A 16091-nucleotide genomic window follows, 5' to 3' on the forward strand; every position below is an offset into this window, starting at 1 on the left:
AAGAGAAAGGAAACTTGCTAAAGAACTAACTTATTTATTCAAACAATAACTGACCTTTAATCACACTCCAGGCTTTGAGCGTGGCACTGGCATGCAAAGATGAGTAAAATATGGTCTTGAATAGATTGGGATTTTGTTGATAGGAGATAGATTGTAAAATAACAGAAGGGCTTCAACGGATGAATAGATATTTTCTAATCACGGAAGATGGAAAAAGGGCAATAGAAGCAGAAAGAACAACATGTATAAATTCAGAGGCAAAAAGGAAGTGATATGCTTGCAAAAGTACAAAAATGGTTTTCAGAGGAAAATGGGTGGATACCAGACCTTGAAGCCCCCTGCATGATATTCTAAGGAGCTTGAACTTTATTCTGTAAGCGGAATAGAACAATTAAGTAGTTATAAGTTGGAGGAGTGACAGGATACAAGTTTGTACTTTTAAAAGGTCACACGAAAAGCAATAAATTGGGTTGAGAAATTCAGCTAGATGACTAATAAATGAATGCGGGAAAGACACAAGACCCTGAACTAAAACTTGTATTCAGCCTAATGAAGGGAATGTGGTCTCATTCTAGGCAGAGTCTGGATTAACGGGAATGTGCTTGCAGTTTATAGTGGCAGCCATGGCAAAGAGGGCCGTAAAATTGAAAAGCACGCCCTAAGAGTCATTATCACAAGTGGGAGAAATACTTTTGGTTAGCTTTCATCTTGATGGCATTCTGGAACATAACAGCAGGGGTAGATAGAAGAGAAGTAATGAAAACTGGATACGCCCCTATGCAAGCAGAGGGGAAAAAAACACTGGAGGTCAAAGGGACAAAGGACTTAGCATTTCTTTTACATTGGCATTCGTTGAAGCGACAAATACAGTATAAAGCTAACAAGTAGCAGAGCAAATAACAAGGGCACCCACAGTTTTCAATTGATATCAGGAAATATTTAATCCCCCAATTTCCCACTTCACATTATAAACTGGTATATTGGAATTGGGGTCAGGAACTCAGATTTGGTTTCCAAGGAAGGGCAGAATCGGGGAAGTACTTCAGTGTCATGGTGGGGAATTTGAGGGAAAGATGGAGCGGCGAAGAAGAAGCAAAGATTAAGATACAGAGGGCTCCCCTGCAAAAAAATCACAGACTAATGTACAAGAGACATTGATAATTTCATTTTTATTCTGGAGTCAGGAACTGGACTCAAGTAAAGAAGAACCTCATCAGGAAGAAGGAATGAGTAAACTAATTGTATGAACCTGCTTTTTAGTGAACATATTTATAGATTCTCTTGTTGGTCAGTGGGTGTATAAAATGTAAATACATTATGATGGTCTAAAAATGTAGTATAAAGAGTGAAAGAGAACCTATGTCTAAACCCAATGGAAAACAAGAAGGCTCTCCAAGAAATAATCTGGGTAGTTTTTGCAATTAAAAACAATCACCATTGTTTCTCCACAAAACGGATGTGCTCTGGAGAAACAAAGATTTGATGTAAACAAAAAAGAGAATGAAGCCCATTTTATTCTGGTATAATTTATACAAGTAGTTTAAGAATATCTGTGATGTGTTAAGAGTTTGTGGAAAAACATCAGGTATAGGAATATTTCTAGTAAGAAAGCTGATTGGCATTAATGCTCTTTTATTTTCATTTCAAATAGACAACTGCTGCTAAGCCGGGCATACAAAATATCCCTTTGACTTTCAGAAAAATAATAAATGTTTATCTGTAACAACCTTTCAGACAGTAATATTACAAAATATAGACATCCAAAAGCACATTAGCTAATTATATGCATTTGGTTCTGCATAAAATAGACTCCAAAAGTACTATCTTAACTTCCCAAGTAACTAGTAGATATTTTATATTTATTGATAGTATTTACCTTTTATTACTGTTAACAAGGAATCAACTCAGTTATCAGGATCCTACTCTAATTTAACTTTTGAACTATTCAAATTTAAGAATCAAAAGTGCTGACTAGACTTAAATAAACCCCATCTCTTAGGCCCATGACAAGCATCTCTCATCTGTAAAAGATTCAAGCCTCTTTGTCCCATTAAAAGTTAAAATTTTTAACTGGGATTTTTACTGCTTAACAACAGTTTCCTGTTCAGTAAATTATTCCTGGCTCACATAAAACAGAGCTACATGTTTTATTCCAAAATAGGAAAGATGAAGTAGGATCTTGTGAAAAGATAGGCCTTAAGGAGAAAGAGAAGAATGAACATCTTTCTTGGTTTAGATGATATCTTCAAGAATAACTAAAGGAAAAATCTCTATAAAGTAGAATCAGAGTAGCTTATTAACAAGATACTATGATAAATACAGCAGTGGTTAAAACACACTATTTCTCTTGTATTGCCTTTATCATATTTTAAGAGCAACACCCACCTCCCTGCAAAAAAAAAAAAAAAAAAAAGAATAGAGAAACTTAATTTTACATATGGCACTGAAACTTTGAATTTGTCATGCAGCTCATGTTTAAAAAGCATATATGTATAATGTAAAGAAAGTAGTACAATTATGAATATTACAAATGTCTTAAATATTACATTACCATAAAGAAAAGATACTTTTTCTTTGTGTGACTTATGGAATCAAGTTTATTTATAGCCTTATCTCCCCTCCTCTCTCTACTACTACTTCCTCTACAGATTTATGAGAAGTTACGAAGTAGATTATTGGCATGGGATGTTTGTCAATATTTCTACTCATTTTGAATCCATATACTACCTAAATATATGGAATATTATTCAATCACAGACTTGAATCACTTACTAGATTTTTTATTTAAGCAAAGCTTATGATGAAAGTCTATTTGAATTCTTAAAAAATGCTTAGTGGATGTAAAGTGTTCTCACCACAAAAATAATAACTATGTGATATAACACGCATGTTAAATATCTAGATTGAGTCCATTCCACAATGCTTATACATCTAAGACACAGTGAATACATACAATTATATCTGTCAATGTGGAAAATTAAAGAAATAAAAATAACAAAAGAAAGTCTATGGTTGTATAATAGAAAAAGTCAGATTATCTCTTCTATTTCAGTTGGTATCTGGAATATCTAAATAGAAAGTTGAGTATATATATTTAACCACATTTACATAAGTTCCACAGAGGTGCCTATTTTCAGAAACACGTTTTAAGATAATTCCCAACTGCAGGATTCTACAATCTGATTAGCATGCTATTCATCTATATAGTAAGTAGAAAGACCCCTTAATTTCTTCATAAGAAGCTTTGAGTAATTAAAATTTCATTTCATTGTATTTTATATGTGCCAATGGCATAATTTTTTTCATTTATATAACAAATTAGTTTTTATGGTATACATGCAAAGAAAAGAATCAATTCCCCCAAACGATTTGTGCACATTATCATTTTTATACAAGGACTGATCTCTTGTGATTTTTCAGGTTGCTAGCATAACAGGAATGATATTTTGTATTAAAGTATTCAGTGTATGGAGCATATTATAGAGCTTAAGAAGGACATTCAAAAGAATCTTATATCAACAGTCATCAAAGTAGTGGAAATTGGATTTCAGGTGTGCACGTTTAATTACTGAAGTAACAAAGAACTTTGTAATGTAAAGAGAAAACAGCCCATCATCCAGGAGCTGGCCTGATACTATTAGTTAGGTCTTGCTGTTTCTGGGCACAGGCCCAGCACTCACTGCTTGGCCTTGGTGTTTGTTCTGCTGAACACAAACAATTCATAGAACGTTTACTTTAGATAAAACCATTCTGTGATCATGATGAGTCAAGACAAAATGAGACCTTTTATGTCTGAACCCAGAACGATTATGAGCACTGTCCAAGCCACACATACTACACATTCCCTTCCTACTTACCATGAGTGACTCTGCTTCTTTATCAATTACAGCTTTAGCTTCAGTCTAGTCTTCCCTCCTCCAAGATTAAGACACCCAATCATAAAATTATCCTGCCTCCTGACAACATCCAATTCAGAGCAAACCTCTATTTCCTTCAGTATCACTCCTCGACCCTCCCCAACCAACCAACCAAAGTCCAAATTCTAGAATAGATTTTTCCTAACATCTTCTTACCGGGTCACTGTCAGTTTCCTATGGTACACTTCCCTTCTCTTTTCAACTTGTTTCACTACAGGTGTCTTCCTGTTGGTCTTTGGTTAAGGAAAGGACATTGGCAGTAATAAAGCATCTAAGAAACTTGGTTCCTAACTCCAGTGCTATCAGGAGGCTCTCATGTATATGCTAGCACAATCTCTCAGAATTTTCAAGATGACTAAAGAGAAACTCAAAGAAGAAAAATTAGAAGATGCCACAGTGATGAGAAATAGGAGAGATTATTATGGGTGTGCCAAATGACATGGGACAATGATTTTGAGGTTAGGGCCTCTGTGTCATGTATGGGAGAAAAAAGCAGGCTGAGACAAGAAACATGGCCAGGTCACAACAGGGGGGCAGAGCATCTGCTGAAAGGCCACAAAACACCCAAGAGCTTTATTATAATTCTGTTCAAGGCAGGGCACAGTGGCTCATGCCTATAATCCCAGTGGTTTGTGGGGCCCAAGAGGGAGGATTGCTTGAGGCCAGGAGTTTGAGACCAGCCTGGGCAACATAGAGAGACCCTGCCTCTACAAAAAGAAACAACCACAAAAATTAGCTGGGCATGGTGGTGTGTACCTGTAGTCCCAGCTTCTTGGGTGGCTGAGGGGGGAAGATTACTTAAAGCCAGGAGTTTGAGATTACGGTGAGCTATGATTGTGCCACTGCACTCCAGCCTGACTGACAGAGCTAGACCCTGTCTCTAAAAAATAAAAAAATCTGGCCAGGTGCCATGGCTCAGGCCTGTAATCCCAGCACTTTGGGAGGCTGAGGCAGGCAGATCACGAGGTCAGGAGATAGAGACCAGCCTGGCTAACACAGTGAAACCCGTCTCTACTAAAAATCCAAAAAATTAGCCGGGCATGGTGGTGGGCGCCTGTAGTCCCAGCTACTGGGGAGGCTGAGGCAGGAGAATCGCTTGAACCCAGGAGGCAGAGGTTGCAGTGAGCCGAGATCATGCCACTGCCCTGCAGCCTGGGCGAGACAGAGCAAGACTCAGTCCCAAAAAAGATAAAAAATAAATTAATAAATAAAATTAAAATAACTGTTTAAAATATGTTCAAAAGAAGATAGAGGAAAATTCTGTTTCACTAAAACTTCACTAAAGGAAAGAAGCCTCAGCGACTACACTGAAGATGTACTCTTCTTGTATTTACAAAAGATGACATAAAAATACCATAATATTAGGAAGCTAAATTACTCTCTCAGTAAATGGCTACCAAAATAATTGTAGGTGGATTTTAAATAACGTCCTAGAAGGGATTAAAAATCTTAGGTAGTCTGAGGTGAGACATACAGAGCACAAATATAGATCAGGAAAACTCAAAATAAGAGTAATGATGATGATAATTACAATGACAACACAGTAACAATTTTTAAAAAGGCATTGTGAATACCAAGTTAAACATTTTTTATCATTCTCACGCCAATTTTTGAGAACGACTGTGATAAATCTAGTCTCCTTTAATCAGCTGTTAAAAGTGAGCTGTGTGCTTCTGGATAATACTTCTCACTCTTCAGTTTCTAGTATTCACTTGCCAGTACTTGTTTTCCAAGGAAGGCTTTAAACCTAGATCAGACCCAGAGCTTGGCTCACCCCTCACAGTGCATGTCCTTTCCTAATCTTATCTTGCCCTCAACCCTTTGCCTACATAGCAAGCACCTGCTGGGTGATCATACTTGTAACCTGAACCAAATTCTGATCTGGTTCCCTTCACCAACAGATCGCAAGCCAGAAGACAGGCAAATACTAACTCAGGCTTTTTGTAACTATTTTTTCTGACTCTAATACTGTATTATGTCTCCTATCAAGCTCTTGTTGTTGAAATCTTCAGATTATGTGTGAAATTATTCTGCTATCATAGTTTGAATCATCAACTTTGTTTTGTTTATATATGCTTTTATTCCCCCCAATTACATTGGCAAATATTTTATCAATCAGTAGCCTTTGCAAGAGTAAACTTAAATACATTCCTAAAGTATTCTTAGTTTGGACTTCTGATTGGGAGAAAATGTGAGAATCAACAAAACAAAAACCTGACACCCCGCTCAAGTAGCTCCCAGCAGGTCTAGGAAGGCAGATTCATAAACAGACAATTCTAATAGGCTGTGACATCTACACTCAGGTGGGAAGAGTGAATGGTGAGGGAGAGAAAGTGTTAAAGGACAGTGGTGGAGGAAGTGGTTCCTTACGCCAGGAGTGCATTATACAGCTCCGGGTACAGAGTGGGAGAGGGTATAGTGGATCACAGGCATTTCCCCAAATAGAGATACATAAAGAAACATACAACTGGGGAAATAATAAACATACAACTGGGGAAACATGTTTCAGTAAGGATTCGGTACAGTGTATGAGTTTTGGAAGAACAAGACACCAGAAAAGTGGCCACAAATGACCACAAACGTGAAGCCCTAATGTAACACATACTATACCAAACTTCATATTATATGTGTGCCTTGATTACCTGGAATTCATTCTCTTGTGGGTTTATCTTGAAAGCAACATAGGACTACTCAAGGATTTTTAGAGAAGGAGCACATGATAAAATTTGGGTTTAGGAGATGACCTTGGCATCAGCATGGAGAATGGATTGGAGGGAAGGCCAGAGGACGCCTATCAAAATAATCTAGAAAGGAAATTACGTAGTTGGACTTAAAAAGTGGCTATGGGGGTGGGGGTGGGAAATGTGGGAAAGATTTCAGAAATATTTAGTGGATATGGAAGATATTTAGAAGGTAGCATGAATAGCTAAGGCTTGGTGACTAATTAGCTAGATAGGAAAAAATTGTAAGTCTCAGGTTTTACGCTTGAGTAACAAGACAAAAGGAGGTACTATTAACCTGGAGGGGAAATATAGGACCAGGTTTAGGGGTGGTGTGAAGTTAGTCCTATCAGGGTTTCATATTGGCATTTTCACTAACTGGCTGCAAGATTCTGAGCCAATTTTTTAATCTCCCCAAGTCTGTTTACTCATTTGTAAAATGGAGATAACACTATCTACTTTAAAATTATTGTAAAACTTAAATAATATTTAACCCTTGTATGGCACTTACCATATGCAAGACACTTGTATGAGTATTTTATATGCATTAAGTTGCTTATCTTGAACAGTTACCCTATGAGGTAGGCATGTTTATTATCCATGTGTTACAGATAGGGAAGCAGAGGTACAAAGAAGTTTACTAACTTGCCAGAGGTCACAGAGCTGGGAAATTAGAGATCTAAGTTTCAAACATATGCAGTCTAACACTAGAGAGTACGCCTCAACCAGTAATTTACTTCTCATTAAATACTAGGCACTTTGCATAATTATTTTTAGAGTGCTTTGCAGGTACCACATAGGTAATAAATAGCTATTAAAATTTAACCATTTTATTTTAAAATAATTTGCAGGGGATATGTTATATGCATATATATTATTGAATGCTGGGATAAATTCAAGCCTGGTAAAAGACACTCATTTGGGGATTATAATTTAATTTTGAATATAAAAATGTACATCTTGAATCAGAACACATTAACAAGGTTATATGGCTCACTCACGCCTGTAATCCCAGCACTTTGAGAGGCCAAGGTGGGCAGATCACGAGGTCAGGAGATGGAGACCATCTGGGCTAACACAGTGAAACCCCATCTCTACCCAAAATACAAAAAATTAGCTGGGCGTGGCGGCGGGCACCTGTAGTCCCAGCACTCGGGAGGATGAGGCAGGAGAATCCCTTGAACCTGGGAGAAGGAAGTTGCAGTGAGCCGAAATTGCGCCACCATACTCCAGCCTGGGCGACAGAGTGAGACTCAGTCTCAACAATGACAACAACAACAACAAAAAGAGTTTAGATACTTTCAACTCGAGAACCTGACCTCCTGGCATGGAAATATATGGGTCTGAAGTTGAGAAGAGTGATTGGAGCCCTAAGATGTAGATTGGGGTATCCTCAACATATAGATTACAGGTGAAGTCATGAAAATTGATAATATCACTTATAAAGTGGGGGATGGGGAATGGGAACCTAGAAAATCTGCAGAAATGGAAACTGAGGAAAGCAATATGGCTAGACAAGGGCATAAAAGGTCACTAACTTCTACAAGCCTCCACGTCCTTATTTGTAAAAAATCAGTAGATCTTAGTTTTAGAGTGTGCTAAGAACTATCCCCACTTCTCCTGTTTGTAGCTTTTGCTATGAAAAAAAATGTAAACATTGGAAGAGCGGCTGAAAGTAGATGTCCAGCCCTAAGCCTCAGAAAAAAGGAAAAGGCAAGCTTCATAGCTGTTGCTTTGCCATGGTAAATAATTAAGTGCTTTTCTTTTGCTTCTTTTTTTCAAAAGACCATTCAGATTGTTTCAGTTGCTTTTATTTATTCTACAGGATTTCAGCTTCAGAAACTCTCTTGCTGTTACTATGTACAGAAGTTTTGCATGGGAGAGTTGAGAGAACAAAATGCTACCTTTAATACTCAAGAGGAATATTAATGGGGTGGAGAAGATAATGGGAGGAATTATAGTAAGCTTCCTGTTTGCCTCTTAATAATAGGATTTATTTTTCACTTTGCTTAATCCTGTGTTTCCCAACTTCAGCTGGTAAACCATATAGAAGTTTGTTGAATGATTATAACAGGGCTGCAGTACAAGGATACAATACACAAAGATTGGAAGACTGAAGGCGAAGGAACATTTAAGCAGCTGTCTAAGTCAGAAAGCAACTAAGGGATGGAGAAAGAAAATGGGTGATGCCTGTACTTTTACCACCAGCTGGTCACCATCCCCCAACTTCAGAGAGGGTTTTGAGGGGATACGTGACTAGGCTAGCAAAGAACAGTACTGTGCATGCTGTGGTTGTTCATGAAGTGAAGAGTGGAGAAATCACAACCCCTTCCCAGAGGAAAGATTAGCAAATCTCCAAGATGACCCTTGGACTCAGAGTAAAACTGACTGAGCTAAATGTTTCTCTCTGGCTTCATCCAAAACTCAGTACATGCGGCAAAGACATCTAAGAGACTGAGCACAGTAGCAAGCACATCTAAGCTTTGCATGCAGACTGGGGAAAAGGACTAGGACATCACTGAGAGGCATTAGGTGAAATGAATGAGCTTCATGAATTGATTCACTGAGACATTCTCAGCATCTGTGAGTTTATATATTTAGTCTCCTGTAAATTATAGAATATTTCTCTATTAAATCCCATAATGCATTTTGTGAGTAGAGGCTCTGTCCTATTTTGTAAAAATAAACAAACCCAGCCAGACATGCTGGGAAGAACAGCGGTAGTAACATTCCATTAAACTACCTACCTGAGAATTTAATGCAAAAAAAAAAAGTTGCACAGATCTACGTATTATGTTAGAGATCTACATCAATTTGGATATTTTTAGAAAAAGTGCTAAACATAAGAGAGAAATGTATCTAAGTTATTTACGTGATTCAAAATTCTTAAAATTTTAGTCATAGTCTTTAGCAGAAGATGAATATTTTGATTTAGGAAATATTTAGACAATATTTTAAATAAATGAATAAAATCTCTCTATTGAGTGCTTATTATGTATGAGTCAGGCACTGGGACATTGCTGTTACTAACACAAGTAGTTACAAATGGAATAGCTCCATTCCCTTTATGGAGTTTATGTGCAGGCAAGATGCTCCAACTCTAGGCAATAACAAAGGTCTGTAAGGAATGCTCTTATCCCTGTATATTAAGCTTATCACAGCTGTACCTTTCTGCACTGTAATTCCTTGTCTATGCATCTGCTTAGATGTACCTATTGCCCAAGCAGCTCTTAAAAGGATGGGGCTAATAGAAATTAAAGGTCTCCCCAGGAGACCAAGATAAAATCAAGACTAGTATTTATTCCCCATTTCAGATTAAATAGTTCAAGAAGAAATAATTTTAGGAAGCTATCAATCCTAAAGCTTAGAGTCCACACTACAGATATTTTATTCTGGAGAGGCTTCCTATGTTGTGTGAAGTTACTTAGCATTTTAAGAGTAAATGATGCAAAAATGAGAAGCTTAGAGCAAGCAATGGAAACAACTCTGCCAGTATCTTCCTTCTAGTCCTTCTGGAAATATAACTGTCACTCATTTGGTCCATTTTTTTCCCCCAGAGACTGATAACACTTTAAGGGAGCTGTTGTTGTGGGGTCATGGGGAAAAGTGTCCATAAAATGATGAATATGCTTTCACCATTTATTTACAGTTTTTGTTTGTTAACCTTCATCAAAAGTTTCATTCTATATGAACAAGGTTCAGAAAACCACCTGTAAAATGATCCTAGATTCTTATAAATGTTTAGCACAATATTGCTTCTAATAGCATTTCCTAAAGCAGTGTAGGTGTTCATTAAATATTTTGAAAGAGTGTGTATGTATGTCAATGAATAAAGGTATTCGAAAGATAGCAACTCCATCATGTATTCAACCAAAATAGATATTTCATGTTTGAGGGCTCAGTCTTAAAGTAGATATCCAGTTTACTTAAAATTTTGTATCTTCTCTAGAAAGATAGTATGCTTTGGGTTCTATTTTCTGAGACCACTGTATTGAACATACTAAGTTTTATTACTTCATTTCTAAAACTGACCAGAATGAGATACAAGAAGTAGATCTTGCAATGGCATTTGCTACATTTTAAATAAAGTTACAATGAAGTTCCAACATGGGACCAAAGGAACCTCCAAATGAATTTCAATTAGACTGAAGTGTTCTCATTAAGTCATGGTCGCAAAACATGACATGACTAATATATTTTTTTAATTTTCTAAAAATTAAAATGAGAAAAGTAATATTTATAAGACTTAATGAGAAGGAACAACATTAATGAAGAGATGAAACTAATAGTAATTTATTTTTAAAAACTATCCTCATTTCACCTTTAAACATCACAAGCACTGAAGGGCAAACAATGCTTTTCCATTTGAGCACAGTCCAGAGTCCTTGGTGAATGAGCCAAGCTGTCTCCTATGTCCCCTCTAATGCTTGCCAATTTTCTGTCATTTCCTTCTTTGTACCATAGTGTTTGTGTGACAAAGGTCTCTGAGTATATTTCAAAACATCTTTAGCTATTTAGCAAGTTACCAACAAGCATGTATCTAAAAGTGTTACTTCTCCACATGGTTTGTCAGAAGATCCAAATCAGAATTCACTTTACCCTTTTCCATAAAGAAATGACTTGAAAGCTTATTGTGGAACCAACGGCATACTTTGTTAAAAAAAAAAAATTCCAGTGGCTTAGCCAATTACTGTACTTCTACATACAACAAAACACTAAATCTATTTACTCGACTATATTCTTTTTATATCCTTGCACACTTATATTTGTTTGAGATCATTTCCTTTTCCTGATGAGCATTTATTGTTTGTGATTGAACCACTGTGGTTTAGACATGACTGAGGATTCCAGTCACATGATATGGAAACCCAGCCTCATTCCCTTACCTCCAGTACCTCCCCTTGCTCCTCACAGGTTGCAATAAAGTAATGATGTGCTTCACAATTTTTATCTGAAATGCACTCATTTTATAGCATTTCTTTATTTTTCAAATAATTTAACCTGAACCTTTATTAGTTTGTAAATACTAAGAATATCAAATTCCTTAAGTAGTCATCTTAATCAGTAATTTGTGCCAAAAGCAAAATGAGCCACAGTCACATCAACAACTTTATATTTCTTTGCTCTGAAACATTTCCTTCCATTTAATCATCCCACTCTACAACCTTTAGCAGTCTTTTTCAATGATTTGTCAGCAGTTTAAAACTCTTTTTTTTTTTTTGCCTGACTGTAATTCTTCAGTTCCAGAGCTTATCTTTTTCCCAGGTGAAAATTGTTTTATTATCCTCAGGTGTTTGCTTTCTTGAACTCTTAGAACAGTTAATTACACAGTTGTCATTATCCTTTACAAAAGTATCAGATTCAAAATAATTAGTATTTGCATAGTACATCATTTGAAAATATTTTTCCTTTCCTCTTGTCAGGATTACAGAAGTCTCATATATTGCCCCACAAATCCACTTTTATTATTTAGTCAGTTATACCTGAAAACAAGATAGGTTGCCTATTTCTCTTTGAGATAGAGATCTCATCTGAACTGTGAGTTCTCTCAAGGAAAGAGAACAAGAAATTTACCCCTTTGGAAGTATTAGCCTTAAATGGTTCCCCCGAATTTGGTCTCGCACCAAGCAACCATTCCCCAAATAATAATAAAAAAAAAGTGACCTTTTTTGTGAAGGCAAAGAAGCCTATCTAATTCTTTTCCAGGGCTTGTAGAATAGCAGAATAGCATGGAGAAACAGAAGGAATTGCTTTTTTTTTTTTTGTATCAACCTTAATTGTGTCTCGAAATACGCATAACTTAAATTGACTTTCTGTATAAATAACGACTCTATCATTCCTGGTGGTGTTGTCTGATCTAATGTAGCCATATTATGAAACACACCTGTAACAAAAATTCTGCTATGTAACAAAATCTCCCCTCACCTCACAAATAAGATATATGGCACCCACACTCAAGAAAATTTCTATGATCACTAATGATTAGTAAGTTTTATGTATAAAAAGATTTTTGTTTTCTTCTGTCTAGGAGTCAAATTGTTAAGATTGGTCGTTTAGATTATTTCTTAAATATATTTGTCAGTTGTGACAGCAAGCCAAAAAACATTTTCAGAGTTCCATGAAAGAAGGTCACTCCAATTCTAGTCTCATTTTAAATACATATTTTTTCCAGGTTGGAAGAGGGTAATCTAATTGGCCAGATTTTTAGAGCATCCTTTTGAAAAGATTAATCTTCTTAAAAACCTATCAGAAAACATAAGAAATCTAAAGGAAAAGAAGTTTCAAATACAATTACACTTTTTGAAATCACGAGAAGTTTGGGTTTTCTGATGTTTTAAGTAAAAGACATGAACTAGGCAACTAGAAATCCATAGAATCCTATGGAATTTAGAGACTTGTGGATATGTAAGGTTTAAGGGTTAAAAAGCAAATTTCTTTAACCATTTGGTTAAAACTTACAAATGTGTTAAAAGAAGCATCACAGACTAAACTACTATATCAGATAATAATTACCTTTTTAGAGAGCCCAAAAATAATAGTTACTTACTAGATGAGAGTGCATCAACTACAAAGACATTTATAGCCACACTTCTATAGCCACACTTCTAGACAAAAAGCATTCTGCTCACCAACTTCTAGAAGAGCTTGCTTTCGCAGATGTAGGACCTCAAGACTGGCTCCAGAGTCTTGCAGGAGGAGAGGCAGAAAGTAAACAGGATTTCCACGGCATAGCAGCTGAGAACTCAGAAATGAGGCACAGGCTCTCAACCCTTCATCTATCCTTAAGGTTATCCTGACATCTGAAAGCCATTGACATCCTGAGACTTCCAGCACTTCGGACGCAAGCCTAACACAAGTTAAATATAGATCCCTGACACCTGAGCCAAATGGAATGAAAGGTAACTTGAAAAATCTCACTCATTTTGGGCCTCAGTTGAGGAAAATAAAACCCTTAATCTTTTCCCTGCTAAAACCTGTTATTCCTGTTAACAGATGGTTGCTCTACTTATGAAACATAGAAATTCAAGTAATCAGTAATCAGTAATCAATGTGCTTCACTTCATGATTGCCATTTGCTCTGATAGTAAAGAGAAAGGCTCAGGTTTTCCTGTCTTAAGTATAAAACAACATAAAAGTGAATATTGATTCAACAAAACAGATTTTTGTTCCAGTAACTTTTGTTACTGGAAAGTCGCTGTAAACTTTCTCAGTATTTTTTCTCCTCTATGTTTTCAGTAGTCGTTTGGTCATTTTTTGTTTGCCTCATTTAGTGAGGCAGAAAGTGCCATGCACTGCCAGAGTTCTTTGGTTTAAATTACTGTTTTTTGAATCTTTTTGAAGAGTTGTAGAATGTATTTGGTTTAAAAAAATTTTTGTTTGGGACTTCGGTAAACATGAATAAAGCTCTACTCTCAGCCCAAACAGACCCTGTGATGAAAGTTATTACTCTGAAGATATAATGACAAGATTTCTAAATTACTTTCTAGGGTTTACCTAGAAATCTCTAATTCTATACTAAAACAAAGTGAACAGAGAAACTGGAAAAGTCATATTTCTCTCCTGATATTTAAATATTTTCAATTAAAATTTCTTTTACAGAATCACATTAAAGGGAAATGATAGACTAGAGTTACCACTCTTTAAATAAAACTATTCTATAACAAGTAGTAACCACTATCCACAAAAAAGGTTGTTTTGTCAAATTACCATAACCAGTATTTTCATCATATTTTAATAATAGGTCCTATGTATTGAGCACTGTTCATGTGCCTGACCCTTTACGATGTAGATACCATCTAATTCATTCTCCTTTTCTAATCCCAAATAAGCTTTCAAATTAATATTTTAGGCTCACTTTCCAGAGAAGAAACTGCAACTAAAAGTATAAGTTTTGACAATGGACACACGGTGAATAACTGATTCATCTGAGAGTCTAACCCACAAAATTTTGACCCAAAAGCAAGTTTTCTTTTCCATCCTACAACATAGTTACAGGCTAAAAATGAGTTTCATCCACTCTTTATCTGTATCAGATTAGCCACCCTTTGAGCAAGTCCAAAGCTTTTTTGCTTTTTTGTTGCTTAAACAAAGTTACAGAAAGCACAGAAATGATCCCTAGAGAGTATTGCTATGACACCAGGACATTCCCAGAAGGATTATGTCCCTAACACAGGAAAAAGAGAGAGGATCCGTAAGCCACCACTTCTGCCAGGGAGATTTCTCATTTCTTGCATTTATGCATTTCACGTTCTCCTTGCCAGTTTGTAAGAGCAGACTTTGATCTTCCAGATCCTGGAAGGCCAGCCCTGATGGCTACCTCTCACAGTCAGAGGTCTGATACGTGACAGAGAGAGGGACAACCAGGTGGCAAGGAGTTGACCCTTTAGGTCAGATGGTCTTTACATGAAAGTAGGGTCATGTATTTCCAAATATTATAGAATGTGAACTTTTTAATTAAGGAAAAAAATGTTGTTCCCTGTGTGTAAAAGATTTCTCTATTATTTGAACTAGGAACTTTTAAACAAATTATTTTATCAAAGAAGAAGCCATGCTAAAAATTTAGTGAACACAGCTATGTATATTTTCTATGAACACAGTAAATATCATAGACTGCCTCTGACATTGTAAGCACTGTTATCTTCAAATATGGATTATGTCCCATAAGAATAGGAAATCCTGTATTTCCTTTCCACTAATCATATATGCATTATCATTAAATTGTTTACTCCCTGCTGGGCATGAGCTTATAGGGATAGGTGCTGAGGGAGAGGGAAAAGTTGTGGCGGCTTGTGCTAAAAAGCACGATGGCTCTGTGGTAAATCACTGAGACAAGACCATTGACTCCCTCCATTTAGGGAATCCCTAGAAGTTTTCTTCACCAACTGTCTTCAAACCTGAACATTTCATCACGGAATGTCCATTGAAACTTAGGACTTTTTTTTTTTTTTTTTTTCCAATTGGTTGTCTGGCCTAACTTTAAGCCATTAAATTGAACCAACAATCCTGCTGCTAATAGCAGCTGTTTCCAGCTGTTGACAGAATGTCCTTCACAAGACAGTATCATAGAATTTCCCATTTCTGTGTGAACATCTTTTTCTCAAAACAAGGAATTAAGTTCATCTGTACATATGCAAAGCATCATCAATATACAGGCAGTAGTGGGATTCATGTTTTCACTCCTACCCAGCACTTCCCATGTCCTGTTTCTCTGAAGTCTTCTGAGTGCTATTCCTCTTTCAGATAATTCTCCTCTCTATTCCATTGCCATCATCCAATGTGCTTTAAGTATTATTAATGACATTTACTTCATCCTTGTGTATGTAATGCTGAGTGTGTTTAGGACTTTTAAAATTAATAGTATGATGCTTAAAAATTAAAATTTTAAATCAAAGATTTGCCTCTTACTTGTATATTTCTGTCCATTGTGTAAAAGTTAATGGTGAACTGTTCTTGA

General features: G+C 36.3%; 1 protein-coding gene across 1 annotated transcript in view; it reads right to left on the minus strand.

Annotated features, from left to right (window-relative positions):
• The window catches only part of CD36 (CD36 molecule (CD36 blood group)), an 81126-nt gene extending 67687 nt beyond the window's left edge, over positions 1-13439 (minus strand). The window contains exon 1 of the mRNA XM_055281408.2: positions 13267-13439. The gene's annotated coding sequence lies outside the window, so the exon portion shown is untranslated. The remainder of the gene's footprint in view (positions 1-13266) is intronic.
• Positions 13440-16091: the final 2652 nt, after the last annotated feature.

Source organism: Symphalangus syndactylus, chromosome 6 (assembly GCF_028878055.3).
Source record: "Symphalangus syndactylus isolate Jambi chromosome 6, NHGRI_mSymSyn1-v2.1_pri, whole genome shotgun sequence".
Taxonomy (NCBI): Eukaryota; Metazoa; Chordata; class Mammalia; order Primates; family Hylobatidae; genus Symphalangus; species Symphalangus syndactylus.